The 17162-nt window shown below is 45.6% G+C and overlaps 1 long non-coding RNA gene across 1 annotated transcript in view; it reads right to left on the bottom strand.

Moving 5' to 3' along the window:
* Positions 1 to 157: 157 nt before the first annotated feature.
* The window catches only part of LOC309836239, a 67484-nt gene continuing 50479 nt past the window's right edge, over positions 158 to 17162 (bottom strand). Inside the window, exon 5 of the long non-coding RNA XR_014298131.1 lies at positions 158 to 317. This is a non-coding gene — a long non-coding RNA (uncharacterized lncRNA). The remainder of the gene's footprint in view (positions 318 to 17162) is intronic.

Below are 17162 nucleotides of genomic sequence, written 5' to 3'. Positions count from 1 at the left end.
TTACTAGATTCCACAGTCTGCTTAGTGAGAAGATGTCGAAAATCTGTTTAAAAGCAGGCAGAGTGGATCATCTTTTGAGTTTAAAGACAATAACCCAGAGCCCAATCATGACCGGAAGCAAATGTTAACCCAGTAAGAACCCCACTAACCCTGGTGGTGTTCCTTTCCGCTTTCAGTTCAGTGATTTCTTTTTCTCTTTCAAGGAGCTGCAGATGGTGGTGTTCCTTTCCGCTTTCAGTTCAGCGATTTCTTTTTCTCTTTCAAGGAGCTGCTCTCTGCATATGTTTAGTTCTTTAGTTCTTAACTGCTACAAAATCCTCTGCATATGTTTAGTTCTTTAGTTCTTAACTGCTACAAAATCCTGGAAAATAGTTAAATAAATAGAAACAGAAAACAGACCCTCAAGACTGTCCAGTCCTCACACAAAGGCACCTCGTGCCGTTGTGGGAAGACCCGCCAGAGAAAGGAGGTCCACCCAAGACGCCCCCGGACCACCGTAACTCAGACCAGCCTTCACCCCTCCGCCCCTGACCCCGGCATGCGAGAAGGGAACACACCTCAAGATCCAGGGAAGTCTAAGATACCTTCCTGAACGTAAATCCTAACGCTACAGTGGAGATATATATATATATATTTTAAATATTTATTTGGCTGCGCCAGGTCTCAGTTGCAGCACGGGAGATCTTCGCTGCAGCATGGACATGACCAGTGGCACTCTCTTTGTAAAGGGGCCTTTGGGGACGCTGTGCTGGGCACCTTCTCTGCCCGAGCAGCCATTTATGATGAAGCTGAAGCCTCTTGTTAGATTCTGAAAGAAGCTTGTCAACAATGTCTGATTTTATTACATTTTCCATTCATTTTTTCTCTCTGCCTTGCCTAAAATAGGAAAAACGAAAAGTTCTAAACTTCAAGAACAAGTATGGCCATTATTTTAAAAGCACCAAGGAGCGATGACGTTGAGTGGCCTGTGCCCTGGCTCCCTAGGCTGTCAGCTTTCACGTGAACCCAGAAAGGACTCAGCATTCCGAACCACACACAACTGCCAGACTCTGAATGCATCTAAAGTGCAAACATTCAGCCTCCAAGTCCAGGGGTGCTGTACACACTACAGCAGTGGACTGGCATAGACTCTGGCTAAACATCTGTAGTAATTATAACTATGAACCCAGCTCAATTCACCTCTTTACAGATTCCTAAACGATTAAGAGATTTAAGTATCTGATTATGTTGCACTTCTTGTAACTGCTTTTTTGCCTAAAATAGGAAAAACAAAAACTTACAGACTTCAAGAACAAGTATGGTCAGTGTTTTAAAAGCACCAAGGAGTGACGACGGGTGTGGCCTGTGCCCTGGCTCCGTAGGCTGTCGCCTCCCACTGCTATCTCCTAGTGGACTCCTGCACCATCACCAGAGCTGACTCACAGGTACAGAGAAGGGCAGGGACATTGTTCGTTAGAAGGTCCCTCCCCACTGCTTCTGTTCAACAGAGGACCCAGGGAGCCTCAGGAGTGTCACCAGCCACTAACTGTCAGATGGACTCAGCGAGCAGATTTACAGGCAGAAACAAGCGTATTTTAAAGGGCATCAGCTTATATACACATTGGTGGAGGAATTTCCCAGTGTGTAAACCGAAGATTGAGTCTGGATTAAGCCGCTGGTGGGCTCTTCGTCACGGCATGCATGTGGGATCTAGTTCCCTGACCAGGGATCAAACCCGGGCCCCTGCACTGGAAACGCAGAGTCCAACCCACTGGACCACCAGTGAAGTCCCTGGCTCTGCTCTTGACTGCTCATCTAAGATTTCCTGGAGCTCGATCACTTTAGCCAGGTCTTCCTCGTGGCTTAGGGAACAACCAGAAAGAATCCTTAAAACAGCCTTGTTTGGTGAGGGACGAAATAAAGCACCTCCGGGAAATCGCCAAGGTCAAAACTGCCTTCTGCACGCAGTGGCCTCACACTCTCAGGCTGCTCAGGAGAGAGTCAGAGGGGTCAGAAATCACTGCCTCAGCCCAGTGAGTCCACCACCCACCACAAGAATGGGACCACCAGAAATCATTCCCTCCGAAAGTGAGGGCAAAACGGGGAAATGAGGTTAAGGGTGGGAGGCAAAGTGAGAGACATTAAATCCCTGTGGAATGCGAACTACAAGGTACTCATACTTTAAAGTGGTTTCTAAGTGGCGTATTGCTCTTATAATTTTCTAACCAGTAAAAAATGTAAATCACATTGAAAGTTGTTACGGTCAACATTGTTACGCGTAAGTTTCCTCCAGATAAGAACCATTTCCTTAGCAGAAATAAAACGGCTCCTGTCAGAATATGAGCACTTTTGAGGATCTGTATACACAGGGCAAAATTGGTTCTCCAAGAGCTAGTTACCGAATTACTCAGCAGTAGCTAGCGCTAAGAGCTAGCCAGCAGAAGACAGGGTAGAAGAAAGGCCTTCTTCTCTGAGAGAACAGCATATTTACAAAGAAGCTACAGGAAAACAACATCCTGGGTGAGGAACCCAGCATGGCTGGGGCGGGACACAGAGAGGCCGCTGGGGTCAACCCCTCCTTGAGTCAACCTGATGGAAGAGGGTCCAGATCTCACCAGTGGGCCTCAAACTCGGCCTCCAAGACACAGGAAAGGTGCCTCCTACAGGGCCTGGAGACTAGGAGGGTGAGGCAAAGCTGTCTCCTCGGTTTCTGACCACCTGACCAGGTACAAAACTGTACCAACCTCAGGAGGACCAATAGATGGTGAGGAAAAGATAGTTTGGGCCCGTGTTGAATTCAAAGTCCCAAAGTCCACCCAAAAGGAGGTGTGCCAGGCGAGGGTGTGTGAGCCGAACAGTAGAGTGGGGAGGGCAGAGGATCATGGAAACGCAAGGAAAGCTGCCACGCCCAGTCCTCCCATGCTGACACACCCAGCATCGGCCACTGCTTCTGCAGCAGTTCTATCCACGCACTGAACTTTCTCAAACTGAACTCACCTAGTCTTTCATTCTGTTTCTCTCTGCACAAAGAGATCTTGGGCCACGTAACCCTTCCTACATAGTGAGTAGAACAGTGCCTGACACAGAACAGGTGCTCAGCAAATATCTGAAGATGTTAGGGTACATACATTATACACATAAGCAGTATGTACACTTAATTAAAGTATTATATACATTGCTCTGGGCTTCGTAAGATGGGTGACGTTGAGGGGGTTAAAATTTTTGCCCCAAGAGCTCAACCCATGTACGCCGAGCGACTCCTCCATCAGTGGTTTCCACCAATCCCTCTTGCCCCGCCCCCACCTGTCCTCCACGCAGCGCCCGCAGGACCTGCTGCCACGTCCGACCAGATGGTGTCAATCCTTCCCCACTGAGGCCACAACGCCCTGGGCTCGCAGCCGTACTTACAAGACGAAACAAACCCCGCCGCCCTCACCTCCCTGCACTCTTCGCTGTGCTCCAGGGGCCGGGGGCGCTCGCCCCACTTCCGTGACTTGAGCCGAGGCCAAGTTCTTCCTCGCCATGGCCTTGGCCCTGCGGTCGCGGCGCCGGAAATGCGACCACAGGTGGCCCCTTCCACCACCCACCCTCGGGGACGGGTGCAGCACCTCGCACACGGCAGTGGCTGCTGCTTCACTGCCGGGCACCTCACCACCTCCCGTCACCGCGACCGCCGCCATCACTGCCATCTCCAGAGGAAATGGCGCCATGGCTCCGCCTCTGCCACTGTCTCCCGGAAGCCCGGAACCGACCCAGTCACAAGGGGCTCCATGGAAACGGAAGGGCTCGGCTCAGGCCACCATCAACGGGGCAGAGAAGGGGTGCGGTGGGACGACGACTTCCAAGACGACGACAGGATGAGTGTGTGGGGAAGAGCGCGCAAACGCTGCTTGGAAAGGTTACTGTTTGAAAGCACCGAAGAGGGACTTCCCTGCTGGTCCCGTGGTAAACATCCGCCTGACGATGCAGGGGGCGCGGGTTGGATACCTGGTCCGGGAGCTAAGATCCCACATGCTGTGGGGAAACTAATCCCGCGCGCCACAACTACTGCACTCGCACGCCGCAACTAGAGAAGAGAAAACCCGCATGCGGCAGCTAGAGAGAAGCCCGCACACCTCAACGAAAAAGCCCGCATGCCTCAAGATCCCACGTGCCACAACTAAGACCCGACTCAGCCATACAGATAAAACAAGTTAATTTTTTAAAAACGGAACAAAATTTTTAGCAAATTAACAACACGAAGCTACTGAAGAGTATTAACTGTTTCAGAAAACAAATGCACTAGAACTAAGAGGGGTTTGCCACCTCCTCCTACTAAAAACGACACCAGTGAGGCTATGGGAAGGGCCCCACCTAAACTCAAGGGCATCCCTAGAATCTACCCCGGGTGAGGAGTCACTGAGCTAATTCTACCTCACTGATTCTGAGGTCAGTTCTGCCTAACTGACTCACTCAAGCTCAGGAAGTGCTGGCTCCAACCTTGTTAAGGGCACTGAAATGAACCCACAGTGGAGTGCTGGACCCTGCTGTGAACTCAGCCGTTCTTGAGACAGGCTGGGGATTCCTCACACCAGAGCCTCTCAACCCCGGCTGTGTCGTGGGTGCTGTGTAGATGTTCAGGAGCATCCCTGCCCTGAGTGCGACAGCCACGGCCCCTCAGACCCCGCCCGGTGTCGCCCCTTCCTGTGTCCCCACGCCATCCCCCACCCCCTCACCCTCCTTGCTCTCTGATCCCCCCTGCACAGGCTACACTGCTCCTGGCTCCACCCAAACCTCTGCTGTGACAACCAACACTCCTGACACAGGCAGACTAAGTTGTGATTTTAGGACCTTAGTCCTTCAGGTGTTTGGAGTCCTATATCCACCCATCTCAGGCAGACTAAGTTGTGATTTTAGGACCTTAGTCCTTCGGGTGTTTGGAGTCCTGTACCCACCCATCTCAGGAATTAGCAGACTCCGGGAGACACAGAGGCACAATTTGGGGTCCCGCCCACAATTCAACCTGAACACACTCTCTTTTCTCGGCCTTATACACTGGAGTTCTCTGAAATGTCTTTCTCAAATCTCAACTGTTGCTTTCAAAAAGACTAAAATCACTGCACTCAACTTCAAGAATAAAATCTTCATTTTCACCTTTAAAATGAAATTGGAGGGATGACTAAAAGCAGTCATTTTTTTAAGCACTTAAAGAGAAAACCCACATGGGATCAGTTCACAGAATAAAGGCCACGTAACCCCTCCCACCTCCTCAGCCACCGCCCGTCATCACGAAGCCTGCCCTGGGCTGGCACAGGGCAAGGGGACGAGGGGAGACCAGTGCGGGCCTGGGAAAACGGCACAGCGGCCACGAGAGGAGCCGCAGCACAGGTCCTCTGTCTCTGGGCAGAGTGGGCCACTTGCTCCATCCTCTTTCCAAGTTCAAGTGGCCAATAGCATGGGCAACCTGGGGATTCTGATTAGAAACGGAATAGTGGGGACTGAACAAGGACCAGTGGTTCTTGCTTTCTCCCATATTAAATAAAAATGATCGACATATCTACAATGACTATTACGTATTGCTTCAGATGGAGAGAACACCAGTTTTTCCCCCACTTCCAGTTCTATACGTGAGCAGCCTGTAGGTCAGCCCACCAAGAACTAGAAAAGCTAAATATGTTTTTAACGGATGTCTGAAGGCGTCAAAGAGGTACTGAGGCATCCGCAACCGAAGGGTCCAAGATTCCAGACAAAAGGGAAAGCCAGTGAGGGAGCGGGAGACTGAGAGGGCCACTCCTTCACTCGGGGCATCTGACTCTGGGAAGAAAATGCAGTAAAAAGTCAAGCAGAGAGCCCTGGCTAACAGAGATCTGGACAGTTCCATGGGGCTGGGAAGACAAAAATTCGAGTGCAGGCCTGACAAGTCAGCCAGGACTTTAGGGACCAAGCTCCCCAAGAAAAGGAAGGCACAGAAAATGAGCCCAACACTCTGCACAAACGGGCTGAGCAGCTGAGCTGCAGTAAAACCTCATGGTGCTGAGGACCTGCCAAGGAGGAGGGGCCCTGGGAAGCTTCCAGACGGAGACCCTGGAGGGCTCCACCCTGGGGTGGGGGGGAAGGTGGGTGAAGGCAGGTAAGACTGAGGCTTACAAGGACTCCCAGCCTCCAGTCACTCATTCCCTGACTAAACTGAGAGCCTGTCCGTACCCTGGGTCTGCGTCTACGGTTCTGCATATATAATACCCAGCACTCAACTAAAATAACAAAAACGATGTCACAACAAATAGGACCAAGAGATAAAAAGAACAGAAATAGAAACAGATGCAGAGGGGATCCACAGACTCCAGTGATCAGATGCAAACTTCACTTGTTCAAAAATACATACCAGACATTGATGCATATGAGTACGTGACTTCATGTGCAGATTCATTTCTCCTGGCTTACAGAGGGTGACAGAGGGCGTTGCTGAAACTTAGGATCTGTAGCGTATTCGTGAGCAGCACGGGTGATAACCCCGATTTGTGCCTGCCATCTGAAGTGTGTTGAGAGGGAGGTCAGTCCTGTGAGATCTATAGGACCTCATGCAATCTCAGTGCAGACACTGTCTCAGCTGAGTTGAATTGTGGGACACCCAGCTGGTGTCCCAGGAATTACTTGTGAGAAAAATCCCCACACATTGGTGACCAAAAGTGTCAAAAGCGTTCTACAGGGGCGGAGGGGAAGATGGAGGAAGAGTAAGACGCAGAGATCACCTTCCTCCCCACAGATACACCAGAAATACATCTACACGTGGAGCAACTCCTACAGAACACCTACTGAATGCTGGCAGAAGACCTCAGACCTCCCAAAAGGCAAGAAATTCCCCACATACCGGGGTAGGGCAAAAGAAAAAACAGAGACAAAAGAATAGGGACGGGACCTGCACCAGTGGGAGGGAGCTGTGAAGGAGGAAAGGTTTCCACACACTAGGAAGCCCCTTCGCGGGCGGAGACTGCGGGAGGCGGAGGAGGGGGGAGCTTTGGAGCCGCGGAGGACAGCACAGCAACAGGGGTGCAGAGGGCAAAGCGGAGAGATTCCCGCACAGAGGATCGGTGCCGACCAACACTCACCAGCCCGAGAGGCTTGTCTGCTCACCCGCCGGGGCGGGCGGGGGCTGGGAGCGGAGGCTCGGGCTTCGGTCGGAGCGCAGGGAGAGGACTGGGGTTGGCTGCATGAACACAGCCTGAAGGGGTTAGTGCACCACGGCTGGCCGGGAGGGAGTCCGGGGAAAAGTCTGGACCTGCTGAAGAGGCAAGAGACTTTTTCTTCCCTCTTTGTTTCCTGGTGCGCGAGGACAGGGGATTAAGAGCGCTGCTTAAAGGAACTCCAGAGACGGTCGCGAGCCGCGGCTAAAAGCGCGGACCCCAGAGACGGGCGCGAGCCGCAGCTAAAAGCGGGGACCCCAGACACGAGCGGGAGACGCTAAGGCTGCTGCTGCCGCCAGCAAGGGGCCTGTGTGCAAGCACAGGTCACTCTCCACACCCCCTTCCAGGGAGCCTGTGCAGCCCGCCACTGCCAGGGTCCCGGGATCCAGGGACGACTTCCCCGGGAGAACGCACGGCGCGCCTCAGGATGGTGCAACGTCTCGCCGGCCTCTGCCGCCGCAGCCCCGCCCCTCCCTCCGTGCCCCCCACCCCCCCGCCTGAGTGAGCCAAAGCCCGCGAATCAGCGGCTCCTTTAACCCCGTCCTGTCTGAGCGAAGAACAGACGCCCTCAGGCGACCTACACGCAGAGGTGGGGCTAAATCCAAAGCTGAGCCCCTGGGAGCTGTGAACAAAGAAGAGAAAGGGAAATCTCTCCCAGCAGCCTCAGGAGCAGCGGATTAAAGCTCCACAGTCAACTTGATGTACCTGCATCTGTGGAATACCTGAAGAGACAACGAATCATCCCAAATTAAGGAGGTGGACTTTGGGAGCAAGATCTATGAATTTTTCCCCTTTTCCTCTTTTTGTGAGGGTGTATGTGTATGCTTCTGTGTGAGATTTTGTCTGTATAGCTTTGCTTCCACCATTTGTCCTAAGGTTCTATCCGTCCCTTTTTTTCCTAAATAGTTATTTTTTTAATTTAATAACTTTATTATATTTTACTTTATTTTACTGTATCTTCTTTTTTCCTTCCCTCCTTCCTTCCTTCCTCCCTCCCTCCTTTCCTTTCCTTCTTCCTTCCTTCCTTCCTACTTCTACTAATTCTTTCTCTCTACTTTTTCTCCCTTTTATGCTGAGCCATGTGGATGAAAGGCTCTTGGTGCTGCAGCCAGGGGTCAGTGCTGTGCCTCTGAGGTGGGAGAGCCAACTTCAGGGCCCTGGTCAACAAGAGACCTCCCAGCTCCACATAATATCAAATGGCAAAAATCTCCCAGAGATCTCCATCTCAACACCAGCACCCAGCTTCACTCAACGACCAGCAAGCTACAGTGCTGGACACCCTATGCCAAACAACTAGCAAGACAGGAACACAACCCCACCCATTAGCAGAGAGGCTGCCTAAAATCATAGTAAGTCCACAGACACCCAAAACACACCACCAGACGTGGACGTGCCCACCAGAGAGACAAGATCCAGCGTCATCCACCAGAACACAGGCACTAGTCCCCTCCACCAGAAAGCCTACACAAGCCACTGAACCAACCTTAGCCACTGGGGACAGACATCAAAAACAATGGGAACTACGAACCTGCAGCCTGCAAAAAGGAGACCCCAAACACAGTAAGATAAGCAAAATGAGAAGACAGAGAAACACACAGCAGATGAAGGAGCAAGATAAAAACACACCAGACCTAACAAATGAAGAGGAAATAGGCAGTCTACCTGAAAAAGAATTCAGAATAATGATAGTAAAGATGATCCAAAATCTTGGAAATAGACAAAATGCAAGAAACATTTAACAAGGACCTAGAAGAACTAAAGATGAAACAAACGATGATGAACAACACAATGAATGAAATGAAAAATACTCTAGATGGGATCAATAGCAGAATAACTGAGGCAGAAGAACGGATAAGTGACCTGGAAGATAAAATAGTGGAAATAACTACTGCAGAGCAGAATAAAGAAAAAAGAATAACAAGAACTGAGGACAGTCTCAGAGACCTCTGGGACAACATTAAACGCACCAACATTCGAATTATAGGGGTTCCAGAAGAAAAAGAGAAAAAGAAAGGGACTGAGAAAATATTTGAAGAGATTATAGTTGAAAACTTCCCTAATATGGGAAAGGAAATAGTTAATCAAGTCCAGGAAGCACAGAGAGTCCCATACAGGATAAATACAAGGAGAAATACGCCAAGACACATATTAATCAAACTGTCAAAAATTAAAAACAAAGAAAGCATATTAAAAGCAGCAAGGGAAAAACAACAAATAACACACAAGGGAATCCCCATAAGGTTAACAGCTGATCTCTCAGCAGAAACTCTGCAAGCCACAAGGGAGTGGCAGGACATACTGAAAGTGATGAAGGAGAAAAACCTGCAACCAAGATTACTCTACCCAGCAAGGATCTCATTCCAATTTGATGGAGAAATTAAAACCTTTACAGACAAGCAAAAGCTGAGAGAGTTCAGCACCACCAAACCAGCTTTACAACAAATGCTAAAGGAACTTCTCTAGGCAAGAAACACAAGAGAAGAAAAAGACCTATAATAACGAACCCCAAACAATTTAGAAAATGGGAATAGGAACATACATATCGATAATTACCTTAAACGTAAATGGACTAAATGCTCCCACCAAAAGACACACATTGCCTGAATGGATACAAAAACAAGACCCATATATATGCTGTCTACAAGAGACCCACTTCAGACCTAGAGACACATACAGACTGAAAGTAAGGGGATGGAAAAAGATATTCCATGCAAATGGAAACCAAAAGAAAGCTGGAGTAGCAATTCTCATATCAGACAAAATAGACTTTAAAATAAAGACTATTAGAAGAGACAGAGAAGGACACTACATAATGATCAAAGGATCGATCCAAGAAGAAGATATAACAATTGTAAATATCTATGCACCCAACATAGGAGCACCTCAATACATAAGGCAAATACTAACAGCCAAAAAAGGGGAAATTGACAGTAACACATTCATAGTAGGGGACTTGAACACCCCACTTTCACCAATGGACAGATCATCCAAAATGAAAATAAATAAGGAAACACAAGCTTTAAATGATACATTAAACAAGATGGATTTAATTGATATTTATAGGACACTCCATCCAAAAACAACAGAATACACATTTTTCTCAAGTGCTCATGGAACATTCTCCAGGATAGATCATATCTTGGGTCACAATTTAAGAAAACTGAAATTGTATCGAGTATCTTTTCCAACCACAATGCCATGAGACTAGATATCAATTACAGGAAAAGATCTGTAAAAAATACAAACACATGGAGGCTAAACAATACACTACTTAATAACGAAGTGATCACTGAAGAAATCAAAGAGGAAATTAAAAATACCTAGAAACAAATGGACAATGGAGACAAGACGACCCAAAACCTATGGGATGCAGCCAAAGCAGTTCTAAGAGGGAAGTTTATAGCAATACAAGCCCACTTTAAGAAACAGGAAACATCTCGAATAAACAACCTAACCTTGCACCTAAAGCAATTAGAGAAAGAAGAACAAAAAAACCCCAAAGTTAGCAGAAGGAAAGAAATCATAAAAATCAGATCAGAAATAAATGAAAAGGAAATGAAGGAAACAATAGCCAAGATCAATAAAACTAAAAGCCGGTTATTTGAGAAGATAAACAAAATAGATAAACCATTAGCCAGACTCATCAAGAAAAAAGGGAGAAGACTCAAATCAATAAAATTATAAATGAAAAAGGAGAAGTAACAACTGACACTGCAGAAATAAAAAAGATCACGAGAGATTACTACAAGCAACTCTATGCCAATAAAATGGGCAACCTGGAAGAAATGGACAAATTCTTAGAAATGCACAACCTGCCAAGACTGAATCAGGAAGAAATAGAAAGTATGAACAGACCAATCACAAGCACTGAAATTGAAACTGTGATTAAAAATCTTGCAACAAACAAAAGCCCAGGACCAGATGGCTTCACAGGCGAATTCTATCAAACATTTAGAGAAGAGCTAACACCTATCCTTCTCAAACTCTCCCAAAATATAGCAGAGGGAGGAACACTCCCAAATTCATTCTATGAGGCCACCATCACCTTGATACCAAAACCAGACAAGGATGTCACAAAGAAAGAAAACTACAGGCCAATATCACTGATGAACATAGATGCAAAAATCCTCAACAAAATACTAGCAAACAGAATCCAACAGCACATTAAAAGGATCATACACCATGATCAAGTGGGGTTTATTCCAGGAATGCAAGGATTCTTCAATATACGCAAATCTATCAATGTGATAAACCATATTAACAAATTGAAGGAGAAAAACCATATGATCATCTCAATAGATGCAGAGAAAACTTTTGACAAAATTCAACACCCATTTATGATAAAAACCCTGCAGAAAGTAGGCATAGAGGGAACTTTCCTCAACATAATAAAGGCCATATATGACAAACCCACAGCCAACATCATCCTCAATGATGAAAAACTGAAAGCATTTCCACTAAGATCAGGAACAAGACAAGGTTGCCCACCCTCACCACTCTTATTCAATATAGTTTTGGAAGTTTTAGCGACAGCAATCAGAGAAGAAAAGGAAATAAAAGGAATCCAAATCGGAAAAGAAGTAAAGATGTCACCGTTTGCAGACGACATGATACTATACATAGAGAATCCTAAAGATGCTACCAGAAAACTACTAGAGCTAATCAACGAATTTGGTAAAGTTTCAGGGTACAAAATTAATGCACAGAAATCTCTTGCATTCCTATACACTAATGATGAAAAATCTGAAAGTGAAATCAAGAAAACACTCCCATTTACACTCCCATCACATTTATATAATTTCTTTTGTTACCACTGCAACAAAAAGATTAAAATATCTAGGAATAAACCTACCTAAGGAGACAAAAGACCTGTATGCAGAAAATTATAAGACACTGATGAAAGAAATTAAAGATGATACAAATAGATGGAGAGATATACCATGTTCTTGGATTGGAAGAATCAACATTGTGAAAATGACTCTACTACCCAAAGCAATCTACAGATTCAATGCAATCCCTATCAAACTACCACTGGCATTTTTCACAGAACTAGAACAAAAAATTTCACAATTTGTATGGAAACACAAAAGACCACGAATAGCCAAAGCAATCTTGAGAACGAAAAACAGAGCTGGAGGAATCAGGCTTCCTGACTTCAGACTATACTACAAAGCTACAGTAATCAAGACAGTATGGTACTGGCACAAAAACAGAAAGATAGATCAATGGAACAGGATAGAAAGCCCAGAAATAAACCCACGCACATATGGTCACCTTATCTTTGATAGAGGAAGGAATGTACAGTGGAAAAAGGACAGCCTCTTCAATAAGTGGTGCTGGGAAAACTAGACAGGTACATGTAAAAGTATGAGATTAGATCACTCCCTAACACCATACACAAAAATAAGCTCAAAATGGATTAAAGACCTAAATGTAAGGCCAGAAACCATCAAACTCTTAGAGGAAAACATAGGCAGAACACTCTATGACATAAATCACAGCAAGATCCTTTTTGACCCACCTCCTAGAGAAATGGAAATAAAAACAAAAATAAACAAATGGGACCTAATGAAACTTCAAAGCTTTTGCACAGCAAAGGAAACCATAAACAAGACCAAAAGACAACCCTCAGAATGGGAGAAAATATTTGCAAATGAAGCAACTGACAAAGGATTAATTTCCAAAATTTACAAGCAGCTCATGCAGTTCAATAACAAAAAAACAAACAACCCAATCCAAAAATGGGCAGAAGGCCTAAATAGACATTTCTCCAAAGAAGATATACTGACTGCCAACAAACACATGAAAGGATGCTCAACATCATTAATCATTAGAGAAATGCAAATCAAAACTACAATGAGATATCATCTCACACCAGTCAGAATGGCCATCATCAAAAAATCTAGAAACAATAAATGCTGGAGAGGGTGTGGAGAAAAGGGAACACTCTTGCACTGCTGGTGGGAATGTGAAGTGGTTCAGCCACTATGGAGAACAGTATGGAGGTTCCTTAAAAAACTACAAATAGAACTACCATATGACCCAGAAATCGCACTACTGGGCATATACCCTGAGAAAACCAAAATTCAAAAAGAGTCATGTACCAAAATGTTCATTGCAGCTCTACTTACTATAGCCCGGAGATGGAAACAACCTAAGTGTCCATCATCGGATGAATGGAGAAAGAAGATGTGGCACATATATACAATGGAGTATTACTCAGCCATAAAAAGAAACGAAATTGAGCTATTTGTAATGAGGTGGATAGACCTAGAGTCTGTCATACAGAGTGAAGTAAGTCAGAAAGAGAAAAACAAATACTGTATGCTAAAACATATATATGAAATTTAAGAAAAACCATGACTAACCTAGGGGTAAGACAGGAATAAAGACACAGACATACTGGAGAACGGACTTGAGGATATGGGGAAGGGAAAGGGTGAGCTGTAACAAAGGGAGAGAGAGGCATGGACATATATACACTAACAAACGTAAGGTAGACAGCTAGTGGGAAGCGGCCGCATAGCACGGGGATATCAGCTCGGTGCTTTGTGGCTGCCTGGAGGGGTGGGATAGGGAGGGTGGGAGTGGGCGAGACGCAAGAGGGAGGGGATGTGGGAACACATGTGTATGTATAGCTGATTCACTTTGTTGTAGAGCAGAAACTAACACACCATTGTAAAGCAATTATACCCCAATAAAGATGTTTTTAAAAAAAAAAAGCGTTCTACATGAGGGTGTTGTGGTGTGCATTTTTAAGTATGAAGTATTTGGTGATCCCTGAGTTTAAGGCACAACGAAGAAGCTTTGCTAAATTCAGCACATCTGCAGTGCTCTGACGGGTGTGGAAGTCCTGATTATTGGTGAGACGTGATCCACGAGGATAGCTTTTTCACATTCATGGCATTTGTGAGGATTCTTTCCACAATGAATTCATCTTCTAAAGACCTGACTATACTAAATACATTTATCTGGCTTCTATCCAGCATAAATTTTCTCATGAAGCCTAAGCTATCAAGCCATGCTAAAAGCATCGCCAACTTCATTATATTTTTAAGGGCTCTCAGTAGTACGGATCCTCTGATGCTAAGTTAGGCTAGACGGCGCACTGAAGAATCTACCACACTCATTACATTTGTACGGTTTCTGTCCGGTATGAACTCCCCGTTGATTGGCAAGGTATGAATTTCGGCTAAAGGCTCTGCCACATACATCACATTTATACACTTTCTTTCCTGTCTGAATTTTCTGATGTCTACTGACGTTTGAGCTGTCATTACATTTGTAACTTCTCTTTCCAGCATGAATATTCCAAGCTGTGAGTTTTGACCAAAGATTTTACCACATACATCACATGTATATAATTTGGCTCCTGGGTGGATTAGCTGATGTCTTCCAAGAGTGGCTCTATCATTAAAGGTTTTGCCACACGTTACATTTGTACCATGACTCTCCGTGAATTTTCTGACGACGTACAAGCTGTGAATTTCGAACAAAGAATTTGTCGCATACATCACATTTATATAATTTCTCTCTTGTACGGATTATCTGATGTCCAGTGAGGAGTAAGTCCTTAAGAAAGGTTTTCCTACACTCATTACACTTGTAAGGTCTTTCGATGTGGTCTTGTGTCATCACTGAAGGAGGCATGAAATAATTGCCATATGTGTTTGAAACGTCGGTTTGGACACGAGGAGGAATTCTTTGAAGTGGAGTAAATGAGGAACTACTGTTGACAGACCTCTCAACTTCTTCACATTCAGAAATTATCCCATCAGTAAGAAATACCTGCAGTTTATCCAAAATGTTAAATCCAAGCCTATTTCCAATGGGCTTGATTCCTGCTTGATCCCTCCTACCATGTTGATCTCTTCCATCAGTGAGATTTCCACTATGGGTCATAGACATTCCTTTGTAATTTCATCATCTATCTAATGACACTCAAAATCATGTGTATTTTCCTGGATTTCCCTGAGGTAAAAATGATTATAGGAACAGTTCTGTCATTATCAGTTTAAAGAGTTGGGTGGAAGATTAACATGAAGATTTTTCTGTCAGTGCCCTTCCGACCTGCAGCTTTATCAAGCTGAACGTTCCATCGCTGACTTGCACCAAGCCGTCTTGGAGTCGACCTAGTTATGGAAACGCGTTCTTCACAGAATCCCAGTTCAGGGAGTTCAAGCTGGCCCATCACAGTACCTCTCCATCTCTACAGGCAGAGGGTTAAAAGCAGGAGAACTGGCAGGTTTCCACAGGAGGGAAGTCCATGGAAAAGAGTGAAAACTGGGGAGTGAGGAGAGAAACCCCACGGTGTCCTCCGCAAGGCTGTGGACGGTGGCCCGTGAGCACAGGGAGCCCTCGCTGGTCACCTGTGCTGTCCTCAAGGAGGGCCGCCCTCGTAGTGAGCAGCTACTGGATGCCTGCTGTGTGCCTGGTGCTCTGTTCCCCTCGCAGAAGAGCTGAACCCACGGAAGGTGTCCTTAGGGGTGGATGGTGGAGCGGGCACTTGTGTCCGGTGGGGCACTGACCCCGAGGCTGGGTACCCCTCTCCCGGGGGGAGCAGCAGCAGGCTGGCCTCTGCCGGCCACATGCGCCGGGAGCCCCGAGCCTGCTCTCCTGAGGATGCGGTGGGCTGAGAGCTGGGAGGGATGGGTTTCCAGGTTCCCGAGCCAGTGACCACAGGCTTTGGCTGCACACGCCCCCACCAGGTACCAGGGCCCCGTCAGCGCACACCCACGAGGCCCTCACCTCTGGGGATTCGACCTCTTTTCCACCCCCGCTTCATTATCCAGAACACTCGCTATTTGACTGCATGTCTTTTGAATGAATGTGACCTACAGTTGAGAAACACTGTGATGACATTTTAATCACTGGGAACATGAATTAAAAGAATGATATTTACATACCAATTAGCACTAAATAGACTGTTGTCTCATAATTGAGAAGAAAAAAATATATTATACTATAGGTGTATTCTGAATACTTACTGTAAATAAATAAATGCAAAAGAACAGATGACATAGGATAAAGAAGATGTGGCACATATATACAATGGAATATTACTCAGCCATAAAAAGAACCGAAACTGAGTTATCTGTAGTGAGGTGGATGGACCTAGAGTCTGTCATACAGAATGAAGTGAAGAGAAAAACAAATACTGTATGCTAACACATATATATGGAATCTAAAAAAGGAAAAAAAAAAGGTTCTGATGAACCTAGGGCCAGGACAGGAATAAAGATGCAGACGTAGAGAATGGACTTGAGGACACAGGAAGGGGGAAGGGTAAGCTGGGATGAAGTGAGAGAGTATCATGGACATATATACACACCAAATGTAAAATAGCTAGCTAGTGGGAAGCAGCCGCATAGCACAGGGAGACCAGCTCGGTGCTTTGTGTTCACCTAGAGGGATGGGATAGGGAGGGTGGGAGGGAGACGCAAGAGGGAGGAGATATGGGGACATATGTATATGTATAGCTGATTCACTTTGTTATACGGCAGAAACTAACACAACACTGTAAAGCAGTTATACTCCGATAAAGATGTTAAAGAAAAAAAAGAACAGATGACATAAATTGTAATGCTAAATAAGCCAAAACAAGCATATCCAATCTAACTAATAGGCTGTAAAACAAATACAGAGAAATGAAGAATTTGATAAAACAATTTTTAACAAAACAATATAGTTTTCTAAGTATCTGCTGTAAAACTACATACCTATAAAGAAAAGGCATTTTATAACTTTAACAAGTAGTATGTCAGTTGTTTTGCATAAGACACGCTGAAAGACCATCATCTGTAAATTCCACTTATAAATTAATATATAAAATATTAATTTTCTCCAGTTCTCTAACAGCCAGTAAGTAGAGCAATCCCTACCTATGCAGTACCCTTAGTTATCTAGCTTAATGGTTACCAAAATATATGGAATAAACAGCACATTCTATATTCATTAACTGGGATCAGATACAATGTTGTTGAGAACGAAGTACAAACGAAAAGCAAACAGGATATAATGCAG

This window comes from Grampus griseus (assembly GCF_964374135.1).
Source record: "Grampus griseus genome assembly, chromosome: 19".
Taxonomy (NCBI): Eukaryota; Metazoa; Chordata; class Mammalia; order Artiodactyla; family Delphinidae; genus Grampus; species Grampus griseus.
Note: the sequence above shows the minus strand (reverse complement) of the source record. Positions and strands in the feature narration are given on the sequence as shown.